Source organism: Akebia trifoliata, chromosome 14 (assembly GCF_017979445.1).
Source record: "Akebia trifoliata isolate Shusen 1 chromosome 14, ASM1797944v1, whole genome shotgun sequence".
Lineage (NCBI taxonomy): Eukaryota > Viridiplantae > Streptophyta > Magnoliopsida > Ranunculales > Lardizabalaceae > Akebia > Akebia trifoliata.
The window spans coordinates 26,540,620-26,554,738 of record NC_141388.1 but is presented as its reverse complement, the minus strand read 5'-3'; positions in this window follow the sequence as shown (position 1 = coordinate 26,554,738).

Genomic DNA, 14,119 nt, shown 5'->3' with positions numbered 1-14,119 from the left:
ATCTCTTTCTTAGATCTAGATTCTTCAAACTTTTTTATAGATTTTGAGATGTTTTTGAAGGGCTTCTAGGTATTTTTCAGTCTAAAATCGAAGTATGGGTGTTATGTAAGGAGTTGGGGCTTCAAAATTAGAGTTTTGAGAAAGTTGTGGAGGCTTCTTGACCTACTTTTTTTAGGATTTTTTCTTTGATACGAAAATAGGGTGTGGAGGCTCCTATTTATAGAGTTTTTTAGAAGAATTAGTGTTTGATTAGGATTTGTTTTAGGGTTTTAATTAGGATTTTGACTTTAGTCTTATGAGATTGACTTGATTGGTTTAGATTAGGGTTTTGATTTAGGATTTTGACTTTAGTCTTATGAGATTGACTTGATTAGTTTAGATTAGGATTTGATTTAGGGTTTTGACTTTAGTCTTATGAGATTGACTTTAATACTTTGACTTTAGTCTTTCTTGGTTGGCTTTTAATATCTTGATTTTAGTCTTACTTGATTGACTTTAAGGTTGACTTTAGTCTTACTTGATTGACTTTAATTTTTGGAGAACCCCTTTTATTATATCTTTAATTCTTTGGACCCCAGATGGAGGGGTCCTTGAATAAATATCCTCGCAACCATCAACAATTTTGCCTGAAAGCTTGATTGGTCAAGTTTTTGGTTAAAATTTTTAAATTAATTTTATTAATGTTTTACTTTACATTATTTAATAATTTATTTATTAATTTCAAAATTTTTAATTATTAAAATTGTAAAATTACCGTTTTACTCTCGGAGAGGAGTTTTTACGTTTTAAGTCATTTTTCAATATTCCAGGATGTTTTGGAATCAATTTTTCATAAGAAATTCAATGGAAATGATGATTTTTGTCATTTATGAAGTTTTTTATATGAAATGGTTGTGAACTTTATGAGGGGCATTTTCATAATTTTGTCAAATTATGTGAAAATTGGTGAAATAATTTATTTGGTTTTGATTTGTTATTTTATGTGTTTATGAATTAGTTTTCCTAAATGTAACGTTGGCTCTAAGGATGTTTTAAGATTAGGGGTATTTTAATAATTTGGTCATTTTTAGTAATTTTTATCTTGAAGCTTCTATTTGGTCTGCAAGATGATGATTTCTATGTTGCTGGGGTCATATTTTCCTAGCGTAGCGTGATTTCTAAGGCTTTGTTAGTTCGAGATACCTCATTCGGATTTTTGAAACATATCTGGTAACAAAATAAAGCATTGGAATAAACATCCATCATTGGGAACCGTTGCGATCGGGTAGACGAGTTGATTAATCAGGCGAGTGCAAAAATGGGGTGTCTACTCTAATTAAAATATAACTCTACTTAAAACAATTATAATTAAACAATAACGCTCTCTAAAAGAATTATAATTAAACATTAACTCTATCTAAAAGACACTTAAAAAATTCTATAAATAGTGGTCCCTACAACCTATTTTCGTATCAAAAAGTAAACCCTAGAAAAAATAGGTCAAAAAGCTTCCTTAGCATCCTATTAACCCTAATTTTAAAGTCCCAACTCCTTACCTAATATCCATACCCCAACTTTAGCTCAGAAAACACCCAAAAACCTTTTTAAAATATCTTAGAATCCATAAAAAAAAATAAAAAATCTCACAGATCCAAGAAGAAGATACCTCAACTGAGAAATCAGAAATCAGATCCAACAACAGAACGAAGCGAGGAATACTGTATAAGGAGTTGTTCTATCAGATCTGAGGGAACAAAATTGTTGCGTTCGAAAAAGATAATCATTTTTATTTTTTATTATTATTTAGGTCTTGTTAGTAATGTAGTTTTATTTGAGAATTAGTAGAGACCAGCGTTTGTCGGGCGGGATTGGTGCCTAACATCTTCCAACCCAGTAACTTGACCCCTGGACTCAATATTCTTTCAGTAGATTAGTTGTTTTTATCCGTTTAGAGTCGGTATTCGATTCTTAAACCGTAATAACTAAGTGGTGACTCCCAAACGTCAAAGGTCAAAAGTGGATCTGCGTACCCCACAGATTGAGGACGCTTTTAGTCATTGCCAAAACCTAACGGCGTTACCGCTAGCAAGTGTTCAATGGTCACATTTTTTACTATTGAGGAATGAATTTGCCCCCTTCTCATTTATACCAATTCCATTTCATTCCTTTGTGTTGGTTGAAGCTAGAGAGAAGAAAGTCTTCCATTTCTACATACTTTTAACCTTTTTTATAATCATGGAAGGCCTTAAACTTAGATTAAAATCCTTTCAACCCATGCCTTTCCTTTGGATCAATCTCTAGAGAACATTTCCTTTAATATCTCCACATCTTTAGAGTATTCTCTACTCTTATGTGAGTCTAACTTAGGTAAATCCCTTCAACCATCCTAGTCTTCTAATTTGATCCCTTTCCAACCCTCAAACCTTACCTTGTACACACATTGGTACATTCATGGAGCAAGAATAAAAGGAGACGATGGTAGGACTAATTATAAGGAGCCGATGAACTTGAAAGCTTGATTGGAAGATCTAAGCGTAGAGATGTACTTATGAACTCAAGGACTCGAAGAACTCAAGATCATCATTGGCAAACCTTATAGAGTTGAGTGAATCTTGGATTATATTTTTAATTTTAAAAATATATGTATGTGGTTACTTGAATCAGCTTTCAAAAATCAAACTCTTGTTAAAATCGAGGATTCTTGACAAGAGTAAAAGTTCATAAGTTTCCAAGGAACAAAACTCATAATTTCGAGAGGATGCGTCTCTCGATCTTAGGGTTTTAGAATTTAGCCTAAGTATAAAAATTCTATGTAAAAGGTTCGAGGTAAATCATAAACCTCTTTTATAGTGAACACCAAGTTCTTAGGTAAGAACCTTGGGAGTGGATGTAGGCACGTTGTCGAACCACTATAAAATGCTTATTTTGTGATTGTGAAAATACATCTATCAATTTATACTTAGATAAATGCATGTTATGAAAGAATACTATGCCATGTATGTCATGCCATGGATGTTTAGATTCAAAGTGAACTTCAATTACATTGCAAACTAGAGATTAACCATGAGAATAGTTGTAGGCATATTGCTGATCCATTAAATGTCTTATATCTCGTGCATATTTTAATAATTCCAAAATTTACACTTAAATATTTTGAATGTCATGAGATTCCATGAATATCGAACAGGTAAATCTTATTTGAATATGCCATTGAATGACATGGCTAAATGAATATTTAATTCTAAATATATTTTTATTAAATGCAAATTAGAGACACGAGTGCAAAATCGAAGCTAGGTGAATGATTTAGAACACATACTCAAATTATCAATTGAAGTTAAATTGGATAAATCAAAATAAATTTTAATTATCCTACTCACCTCCCTCTAGGACTAGACATCGTACGAAGCCCTAAATTTTTAGGCAATAAAGCTAGAAATATCCTCAGGAAATGCCATTTTGGTAAACAAGTTAGTAGTTCCTACAAAAAGATAAACACTCTAACTACCTCAAATCCTCTAGTACTACTTTATATAGATCTTGTGAATCCCAGCAAAATTCAAATTGTAAGAGGTAAGAAATATTTTCTAGTGTGATAGATGATCAGTCTAGATTTTATTTGGTTGCATTCATGAAAGAAAAATTGAATACATTTGATTGATTCAAGAACTTCATTAAGCAACTTCAAACAAAAATAGAATCCGTTGCTGGACAGATCTTAAGTGACTATGGTGGAGAATTTGAAAATAATCAATTTACTGAATTTTGTGACGATCACATGATTTGACATAAATTTTCAACTCTAATGATCCCTTAGTTTTGTGGATTTGTTGAGAGGATCAACTTTGTTTTGCAAGAAATGACTTGTTATGTTTCATTATAAAATTTGAGCCATGGTTGAAGACACTGCCTGATACTTTATTCTTGTTTATTAGAACACGATGGATTAGCCACCTATAATTTATGGAATAACTTATCTCCTAGTGTTATGTATTTAAAAGTTTTTAACAACAAATGTTATACTCTTCAGTGATCATGAAAACTTGGGAAAGGTTGACTTGAGAAATGACGAGACTATATGTTGGTATATTCATAATCGTCCTTATCGAGTTTTCAATCATAGAACTTACTCCATTCAAAGGTTCATAAATATTGTAGTTATTGATCATCCAACAAAGGACATAGGTTTAACTGATTCGACGTCATTGAAAAGGAAATATTTCCTATCTTTCATCGTCGTTGTCCCTGTCTTTTGTGCTGAAAAACCGATCAGTAGTTAAGAATCATTCTTCCAACCAAATCTTTGAAGATCCTCACATTAGTGTGTAAGATACATGACAAATGGAGACATTTACACCTGAGTTCGAAAGCTCACAAATTAGTCTTAATTAGTAAATTTGTTGTTTTGATTCAATTCCCATGTGTCTTAGTAAAATATGAGGTTTAGATCTCATTTCCTTGAATTTTTCTTTTAAGAAACTTTCACGTTGTTGGAGTCAATGTGGCCACATCATCCTGAAATCTATTTTATTTCAAGAACATGTTTTTTATTAATAAATTTCGATACTTGTATCCTTACATTATTCTTAAAATGAATCCACTTATGGATGATAGTGCCTCATTGCATCCCATCAACAAATTGTTTGAGTAAATGTACATATGTTGGACAATTTTTGAATTTCGATTTTTGCACCAAATTTGCACATCTTGTGTGAAAACTTTTGTTGTTACTTTTATTGATATATTTGTGGAATTTGAAGCCTCTATGCTCTCAATCACAAATTGACGGGATGCTCATGTGTACCACGAAACTTCATCAATTCACCAAATTTGAGCAATATTGTCAAATTTTGAGTAACAAGACTCATTTAATAGTTTTATAGTCAAACTTGAGGTTATGAAATCTTTGATGAAAAAATGCCTATAAGAAAAATTTTCATATCACTTTTGGCCATTGTGATCAACTTTACAAAAACTTAAGCAATCATGGAACTTACTTTTATTGGTATATTTGAGATCATGAAACTAATCTAAGTTCCATCGTGGGGTTCACTGGAAATTCTTTGCTCATTTCTGGTGTGTTTTATCTCTTTAGAATTCTCAAAAATTCTAAAAATTGGCATGATTTTTAAAAATTTTTTGGGAATTTTTGAGAAAGAGTTAGGACGAGAAAATCAATTTTTTTTTGGCTCTTAAAATTATGAAAAAAAAGGAAAATTTATAAAAAATTATTTTGATTGATTTTTGCTCCAACCAGCGATGCATGGCGGCGCTGGCAGCAATATGATAAAAGAAAAAAAAATATTTTGTTCACCCACGTGTTTTGTTCTCCTCTTGAGCTCCCAAACATGATTCTTCTACATATATTTTTAATATGTAATTTTTTTATGAGCATAATGGCCAAATGTGGCCATGTGGCACAATTTCATGTATTGTTAAGCTGCGTCGTGTGAAGTATCTCTAGTTTTAGAATTTAATTCTTCACTCATCTATCATTTGTATATCTTGAATAGCTTAGTAGCATGTTATGCCAATATTTTAATAGTAAAATGACTTTGGCATTTATTTTTCATACAATTGTTCTCTATGGTTAAATCTTTTACAAATGTCACGTGTGTGTTTGAGTGTTCATTGGCATATGTGCATGTTACTACCATAAGGCATTGAGTAATATCTTTATGTGTCGTTTATCATGCCATGCCTATGTTTTATATTTATATCATGTTTGGCATGTCTCTATTTGTTTCCGTCATGAATCTTGCTCTAGTAGTTAAATTTATTGTTTGCATGCCTATTATTTTTCCCTTTCGCTTATTTGTATATATCTTGTATCGACATTGGGTTGATTACATCCTTTGTCAAATACTTACAAAAAGGAGGGAATGTAGTTTCTACCCGTGTGTATTGTCCCAATTAACTTCTATAGGTAAATTATTTAGGAGGAGCAATACTTAAGGGGTAGCAAAGCAGTTAGAATCTTAGGTTTTTATATTAAATATTTCTGTAAGATTCTAATCGGGTGTAAGTTGTGTTGGTCATCTTGGGAATGTTTCCCATATTATTTTGTCTAACTTAGGGTTTTTTCTCGTAATTGATAAATGGGGAGATTGTTAGTTTGATATTTTGTCAATGCCGAGACTAATATTGAGTGCTGGATCAATTTGCTATCGAAGATGCTTGAAAACTTCAGCAAAGTTGTTCAACTGCATACATCTTAAAAAAAGGCTCTAATGTGTGTGCACAAACCCTAAAAGGTAATGAGACTACCTAGACCATTTCGCAGCACATAGATAATTGATAAGTCGACCCATATTGATTAAGAAAACTCTTTCCTCGATCTGTTCCTTTATTGGATCTTTTAGGAACCAATAATGGTAATTTATGGGAGATTAGAAATTTGACCAACTTAAGACTATCCTCTTTCCTTGGTGATTGTTTAGGGACTTTATATAAGTAAGATCTATTGCACTTTTGAATCGTTTTATCATTAAACTTTGTGATAGCTCGTTTTGACCTGAAATGGCAAAAAAAGGTATTTTGGTCCTTTTACTCACTTATGCCATGACCCACCCCTTGGTAGCAATTTGGGAATGATAAGATCTATCAAATCACTGAACAACATGTTAATTGGAGATACCATTTGAAAGTTATGACCAAAATACCCCTCGATGACATTTTCATAATTAAAATCCATTGCTACCATTAGAATTAATGGCACCACCGTTGGATTTTCAAATGGCTTATACTGCCATTGATAACACGCACTAAGCGATCATATTTTTTTACTGTTGTGATTCAAAAATGACCTCTAACGCTTTAAAACTCATTCTTGAGTTCATTAGAGCGTTAGATTGATTTTTAGAGAACTTGTGCTCTTTCTCATCTAGAGAGCATTCACTACACATTGGAAAGTCCAAACCTTAGTTGAAATTCCATTCAGCCTATGCCCTTCTCCTGGGATTTGGTCCATAGAGAACTTGTACTTTCACTTTTCTTATCTAGAGAGCATTCTCTATACATTAAAAGGTCCAGTTTAAACCCCATTCAACTTAAGCCCTTTCTTTGATTTGATCCCATTCCCACCATCAAACCCTTCCTTGCACATACATTGGTAGAATCAAAGAGTTTGTGTGTGAATGGACACCACTAAAATGATTTTTTAAAATAGTTTTGACTTGTAGTGACTCACTTTTAATGATAAGGTTAAGGTCTAACTAGAGAACGATGAGTAAATGAGATTCGGTTAAGGGACAAGGAAGGTATTAGGCACCTTGTCCCTCCAATCCATTGGTGGTTACCAAAATGACCATTGAATAAAGTTTTGAAACTAGTTTTTTAGGTTTTTGAGAGTAGAGGAAGTTATAGAGAAAATTAAGAAATTCTTTTCTACAATCTAGTTTTGTAAAATAGACCAAAAGAGACAATGAGCAAGTTATACACCAAAGTATATACTTGTTGGATTATTTTGTGAGCCGAGGACTTAGGTGGGAATCTACTTGGACGCCCCAATTTTTAGTCCTTAGGTTTTATTTGCTACCTATGTACTCTCTTAAAAGCTTATATTTGTTGGATTAGTTCATAGATCATATCCATTAATTGGATACAATCCTTAGGAGAATTAAAACCATTATGCACAAAATTTTGCCCCTATGGGATTGTTTTTTGTTGGCTTAGTGAATTAGATGTAGGTTTATAGAGACTTTCATATTTTATCCTTAGCCCTTTTAGAATTGAAAGAAAATGGTGTCCAAAAGTATATGCATGAGTTCCAATGGAACTTATTACATGACTTCTTAGAGAGAAGATTACATCAAGTAAAGCAATTAATCACTTTCACTTCAACCATGGAAAAAAAAACTAAGTTAATAAAAATAAATGAAAACTTGTAAAGTAAATAGAATTGAAATAGCAAAAATTAGGATATTAAATGCTCACTAGGAGTTTATTATGGTCTTATCGGAGGAGATTACCTCCAAATAAGAGATTACTCTTTACCCCCATGCCATAAAATAACTAGGAATTTAAGACTAAATACTTGAAATTTAAATGAACATGAAAATAAAGAAAGGAAGGTGCTAAAAGAGGAAAATAAAGGAAAAATTTGCACAAAACAAAAATTTAACTATAGTACCTCACCTTGGTCTCTTATTTTTATTTTTTCTTTTTCTTATTTGGATTATGGAAAGGTGAGAGATTATATGCAAAGAGTTTTCGGGGAGTTGGGAGGCTTAAGAGAAGGAATTTGGATAGAGTTTTAGAGTTTTAGAATTCTTCCTTTTTTCCTTGGAAAGGTCTCCTATTTATAGAATCTTGGAAGACCCTTGGGGATAATTTTGTCCCAAATCTCCAAATTTTTAATATTTTCACCAAAACCTCAATGGAAGACCATAATTATTTTTCACCTCCTTGGTTTTGATGGTCTTTCACCCTCCAATAGGTTTAATAAATCAAAATAATCAATGGGTAGAATGGTAAAAGATAATAAATTCTAGAGATTTCTTGAGGAGAGTCAAATTTGTCTTAGTAAATTGGTGTTTGGATTTTAGATATTCTAGACTTTCTACCTATCTAGGCTTCTAACAAGCTAAGGATAAAAGTATTTTTGCAAACAAGATTCTAAAGACTTCTTGAGGCAAAATTATCTTAGCTCGCATTGAATTCTCTTTTAATGATGATTAAGTTTGAGGAAACTAAGGTAAGTCTCAATATATCAAGGTTATGAGAGTAATTCCATGTAAGCAATTCTAGGCTTGGAGTCAATGTTAGGAAAAGAACAAAAAAGCACAAGCAAAGGTATGCTTTGAAGAATGGTGAAGACTAATATAAGGGTATGAAAAAGGATGAGTGGGACTTTTTTTAAGAAAAAGCCATTAAGAGAGAGGTTTAAAGGGTTATTTTCCCTAACCAAATCTATAAGCACATGGGTTCTAACATTTTTAATTTAATTTTTTCTGTTAGCAGATACAAAGGGTTGTGGGTAATCAACAACTCTAAGTAACCTTCCTCTAGGTCATGGGTTTCTCATGGCCTTAAGAAAATTACTCCTGGTCATGGGTTACTCATGGCTTGGCTTAAATGAGCTTAAAATATATTTTTTTTGAGACTTGGCCCCACTCGATTCAATTTGAAGATTTAAATCAAGATTTTCTTAACTGGATTTCGAGAGCTCTCGAACTTGGTTAAGATAAATTGGGATGTCTACAAGTTTTCCTCTTTGTGAGAGTTGTTGGCAACAACTCGCAAAGATGTATTCTTGAACTCCGATTTATCTGCACGAGCTCGAACTCTTACGCCTTTACAATCTTGCCTTGATGGGCTAAGATTGAACTAAAACAAAATACAATGTAAGAGGTGGCCTTCCCAAGCTTTGAGTATTAAAGGGATGAGGTACCCACTTAATTCTTGGTTCTGTGACTCGATGTATAACTCTTGGAAATTTTGAATCGATCTACTAACACGATGTAGAGCTCTGAGATCATTTGAAAAGAAATGATGATAATGAAAATGGCTTCAATCTTTCAATTATCATTGGTGTGACTAGATCAGCTTCTTGCATTTTGCATTGGAATCCTTATGATCTTCTTCCTACTTTGAAAGAAGTGGTTCAGGTTTGAATGCATGCCCGCCTGTTGACCTTAAGTTCTTACCATTACACCACATCCTCGGTTAGTAAGATAATCTTGGATTCATCTTCGAGAATTTCTCACTTTTTGATTCTACTGTATTTCCATTCTTTGAATTTCCTTTACTTATGTGTTTTGGAATGGCTTTCTATGACATTTTTCTCTCTTTGAGTTGTGTGTCCCTATACTAAACCAATAAAACTTTTTTTGCTATTTTTTACTCTTTGATTTTGCACATTTTTTACTCTTTTGCATTTTGTTTTTTGTTTTTTTGCATTTTTTCCAAATTATTTTTGAAATGGCCTAGGTCATGAGGCATGCCACAACTCGGGGGAAGTTGCATCGGGCTGTTCAGTAGTGTTGGGATCTAGTTTTTTTTCTTGGGCTTTCATGACCCACAGACCGATCAATACTATAAACTAGTGAACACCCTTTTGGTGTTCACTCTCATCTCTAAGCCATGGATTGTTCTCGATTTCTACTTAAAACCTTGTCGATTGAACCCCTTTTACACATGTTAATGGTTTACGTGTTGATCTTGGGTTAGGTATGACTCTAAACGATGTGAATCTTGAGGATTCAGTTTTTTTTTGGTGCGTTAGATTACTTGAATCTGGATTTTGAGCTTGCATTGTTGGAATTGTGCCCAATTGGATCTCTAACCAGTTCAAGTTATTTTTATTTCATTTTTTTCTTCAATTCTCCTTTTAATTACCTTGGATTATAGGAAGGGTTTGCGTATGATTGATTAAAATTTATTTGGATTCAATTCAATAAAAATGGGATGAACTTGATGGTTTTGGGTTAGTTTTTTTAACAGATTTGGGTATGAAATGGGTGGATTTTTTTTATGGATTCTGTTTATGGATTGATTTCGGATGATGAGTAGAGTTGGTTGATGATGGTTAGGTGGATTGATGTGGTTGGTTCGAGTATTTTGTAGGGCATTGGTGGTTGTATTATTCTTGTACGCCATATGTCTGGCAAAATGGACTTGGACATTGGATTTGATGATTTTAAGCTTGGTGTGGGGTATGGAATGTCTCAGATTGGATGAAAGGGTGGTGGCATGGTTGGGGTATCAGATTTTTTTTGTGATTTTTGAATAAATGGTGAGATTTTGGTTATGGTATTCAGATGTATTTTTGTTATTTTTTATATGGTATTTTTTTGTATTTTCAGATGGTTCATTTCAACTTCTTGAAGGAGTTGAAGAAAGCTATGAAACGCAAAACAAGGTGGGTGAAGGGTCAGTCACCTCTTGACTTGAGTGATTTGGATGGTGATGAGGACAAGGTTCGGGATGTTCTGGACTTAGATTCTGGGGGCCCTAATGAGGTTGAGGATGATGGGTCGTATCAGGTTACCATTCCTCAAGAAGTTATGTCTCACATCTATGATATTGAGTAGCTAACAGACTAACGCCATCACATTTCAGCGTGTGCCAGAGCGGGTATTCTAAGTCCTTTTCCTCCAAGCTATTATAAAGGGAGTTGGTGCACCTCTAGATTTGTAGGCTCAAATGTAGTTGGCAAGGTTTGGCTTATTTATCGAGATTCCTCACTTTATGGTTGACTATACACTAGTCAGCACTTTGGGAGCGATGGTTTCCCCAAACTCATATGTTCTACGTCCTAGACATCAAGCTTAGCATCCATCCTTTTCACTTTGTCATCATGACTAGGATTGCTTTTGGGGGTTGTCTTATTCCTTTGGAAATTGTGCTTAGTGAGGAGATTGCCCATTTACTTGGCTTTACTTTTATCCCAAAACGACATATCAATCGGAGCTACCGTTTGAAAGTTATGGCCGAAATACCCTTCGATGACATTTTCGTAATTAAAATCCAGTGCCACCGATAGAATTAATAACACTACTATTGGATTTAGATGGCTAATGGTGCCGCTGAAAGCAACCGCTAAATGATCATATTTTTTATCATTGTGACTCGAAAATGACCTTTAAGGCTTTAAAACTCATTCTTGAGTTCATTAGAGCCTTGAATTGATCCCTTAAGAGCTTATGCTCTCCCCTCTCCCATCTAGAGAGTATTTTCTACCCATTGGAAGGTCCAAACCTTACTTGAAACTTTATTCAACCTATGACCTTCCCCTAGGATTTGATTCCTAGAGAACTTGTACTCTCCCCTCTCCCATCTAGAGAGCATTCTCTAAACATTGGAAGGTCCAAACCTTAGTTGAAACCCTATTCAACATAAACCCTACCTTTAATTTGATCACATTCCCACCATCAAACCCTTCTTTGCACACATATTTATAAAATCAAAGAGTAAAAATCAAAAGGTGAATAAGGAAATAATGAAATCAAAGACGTGAAGACCTCAAGCATCAAAGTGGAAGATTGATCAGTTGAGGCATCCTTGATTCATCTTCATTCACCTCTTCATCACCTTGCACATATTGGTACATCACTTGAAGCAAGGACGACAAGTGGAAGAAAATAGTGATGCTCAAAAACCCGAGAAACTCAAGATCTTGATTGACAAATCTCTTGTATTGTGTTAGTCTTTGATTTTTTTTTTTTTTTTACTTTTAAAAATATATATAAGTGGTTACTTGGTTCAGCCCTAAAAAACCAATGTCTTATTAGAATTGAGGATTCTTAACAAGAGTAGAGGTTCGTGAATTTTCAATGAACAAAATTCACACATTTCGAGAGGATGTGTTTCTTTCGATCTTAAGGTTTTAAAACTTAACCTAGGTATAAAAATTCTATGTAAAAGGTTTGAGGTGAACCATAAACCTCATTGATAGTGAACACCAAGACCCTGGCGAAGGTGACCTTGGGAGTGGATGTAGGCACGTTGTCGAACCACTATAAAATGCTCGTCTCATGTTTGTGGAAATGTGTCTATTAGTTTACACTTAGATGAATATATACTATAAATGAATAGTATGCTATGTATATTATGCCATGAATTTTTAGATTCTAAGTCAACTTCGATTAACATTCTAAACTAGAGATTAATTGTTAGTATGGATGTATGCACATTGTCTAACCATCTTAAGTGTTATGTCTCGTGCATGTTTTAGGATTCCGCAATTTGCACTTGAATGCCTTAAATGTCATGAGATGCCATGAATGCCAAATAAGTGAATCATATATGAATGTGTCATTGAATGACATGATGAAATAACATTTATATTCCAAATATATTTTCATTAAATGTAAATTTGAGACATGAGTGCAAAATTGAGGCTAGGTGAAACTTAAAGCACATAGTCAAATTATCAATCTAAATTAAAATTGAATAAATCGAAAGAAATTTTAATTATCATATTCACCCCCTCTAGGACTAGACATGGTATGAAACTCAAAAATTTCAATTAGTATCAAAGTGGGTTGCTCTTGATAGGCTTAACATCCTAGAGTTGACCCCAAGACTTTGAACCATGTATAAGTCCAACAATAGTCATCCTCTAGACCTATATTTGTTCATTAGCTCAAGTATTGCTTATTCGTAACCTAGGATGATGATTTATGTCAATTCCTTTGAGCTATGATGTTTGAAACTTAGTAGAGGAAAGGTATGAGCTACCCGAACAATTGAAGACTAAAAGTTTAAATAACATGAAAACTTTAAATACTAGTTGCACGGTCATATCACACAATGAGTTTATATGAATATGATTGTGTCGGTTGACAAAACAAGCTTAGCTTACCCTAATAACCTATGTTGTCAAATATTTAAATCTCAAATATTAACAAATTATTTTGAAAATATTAAGATGAAATAAAACAATTATGTCTGAGGATTTTATGCAAAACTTAAGAGACTATTGTATTTTCATGTATTTTCTAAGATAACTTGTTTCAGGATGAAGAATTTACACTAAAATTTTTAGGTCTTTTCTAAGAGGTTCGCTTCAAATATGGCCTCGATTATAGTTCTGAGATGTGAAAATAATGAGTGTTGAAGAACTTATTGGATTATTCACCGTGGTTGAGTTGCATCTCGAAGGTCCTCCCTAAAAGGGGTAGACGGTGGTCATGTTTCTCTTTTTCAAAGTCATCCCCTAAATAGTTAAACCTCTTATCATCTCATTCCTCCTGCCAACTCATAGTAAAACTTCTCGAGGAAATTAGTGAAAATGAGCTAGATGTTGAGGACATGACTTTGATGGAAACAAATTTTGTCCGTAAGAAGAAATGATCACATATCTTCAGTAAAATGAGTTATCTTGATGACGAAAGGCAACCCACTAGTAAACCTCCGTATAAGTCAAAAGATGATACTAAAAGCTATAACTATGGAGCCATTGGCCAATTTGTCCACAGCTTGTCCCTCAAATCTTAAAACAATTGAGTTAAAAATCTAGGTACAAGGAAAAAATTGATTGTAAAAGCCACATGGGATAACTCAGATGAGTTAGAATATGATAAACAAGTTTCTTCAAAATTTGAAGACTATAACACCTTTAGGATCCATATAGCATCCACCACGGTCTCCATCCCTTTTGTGGATGAAGTTGAGGATGAAAAGATATTGGTATATC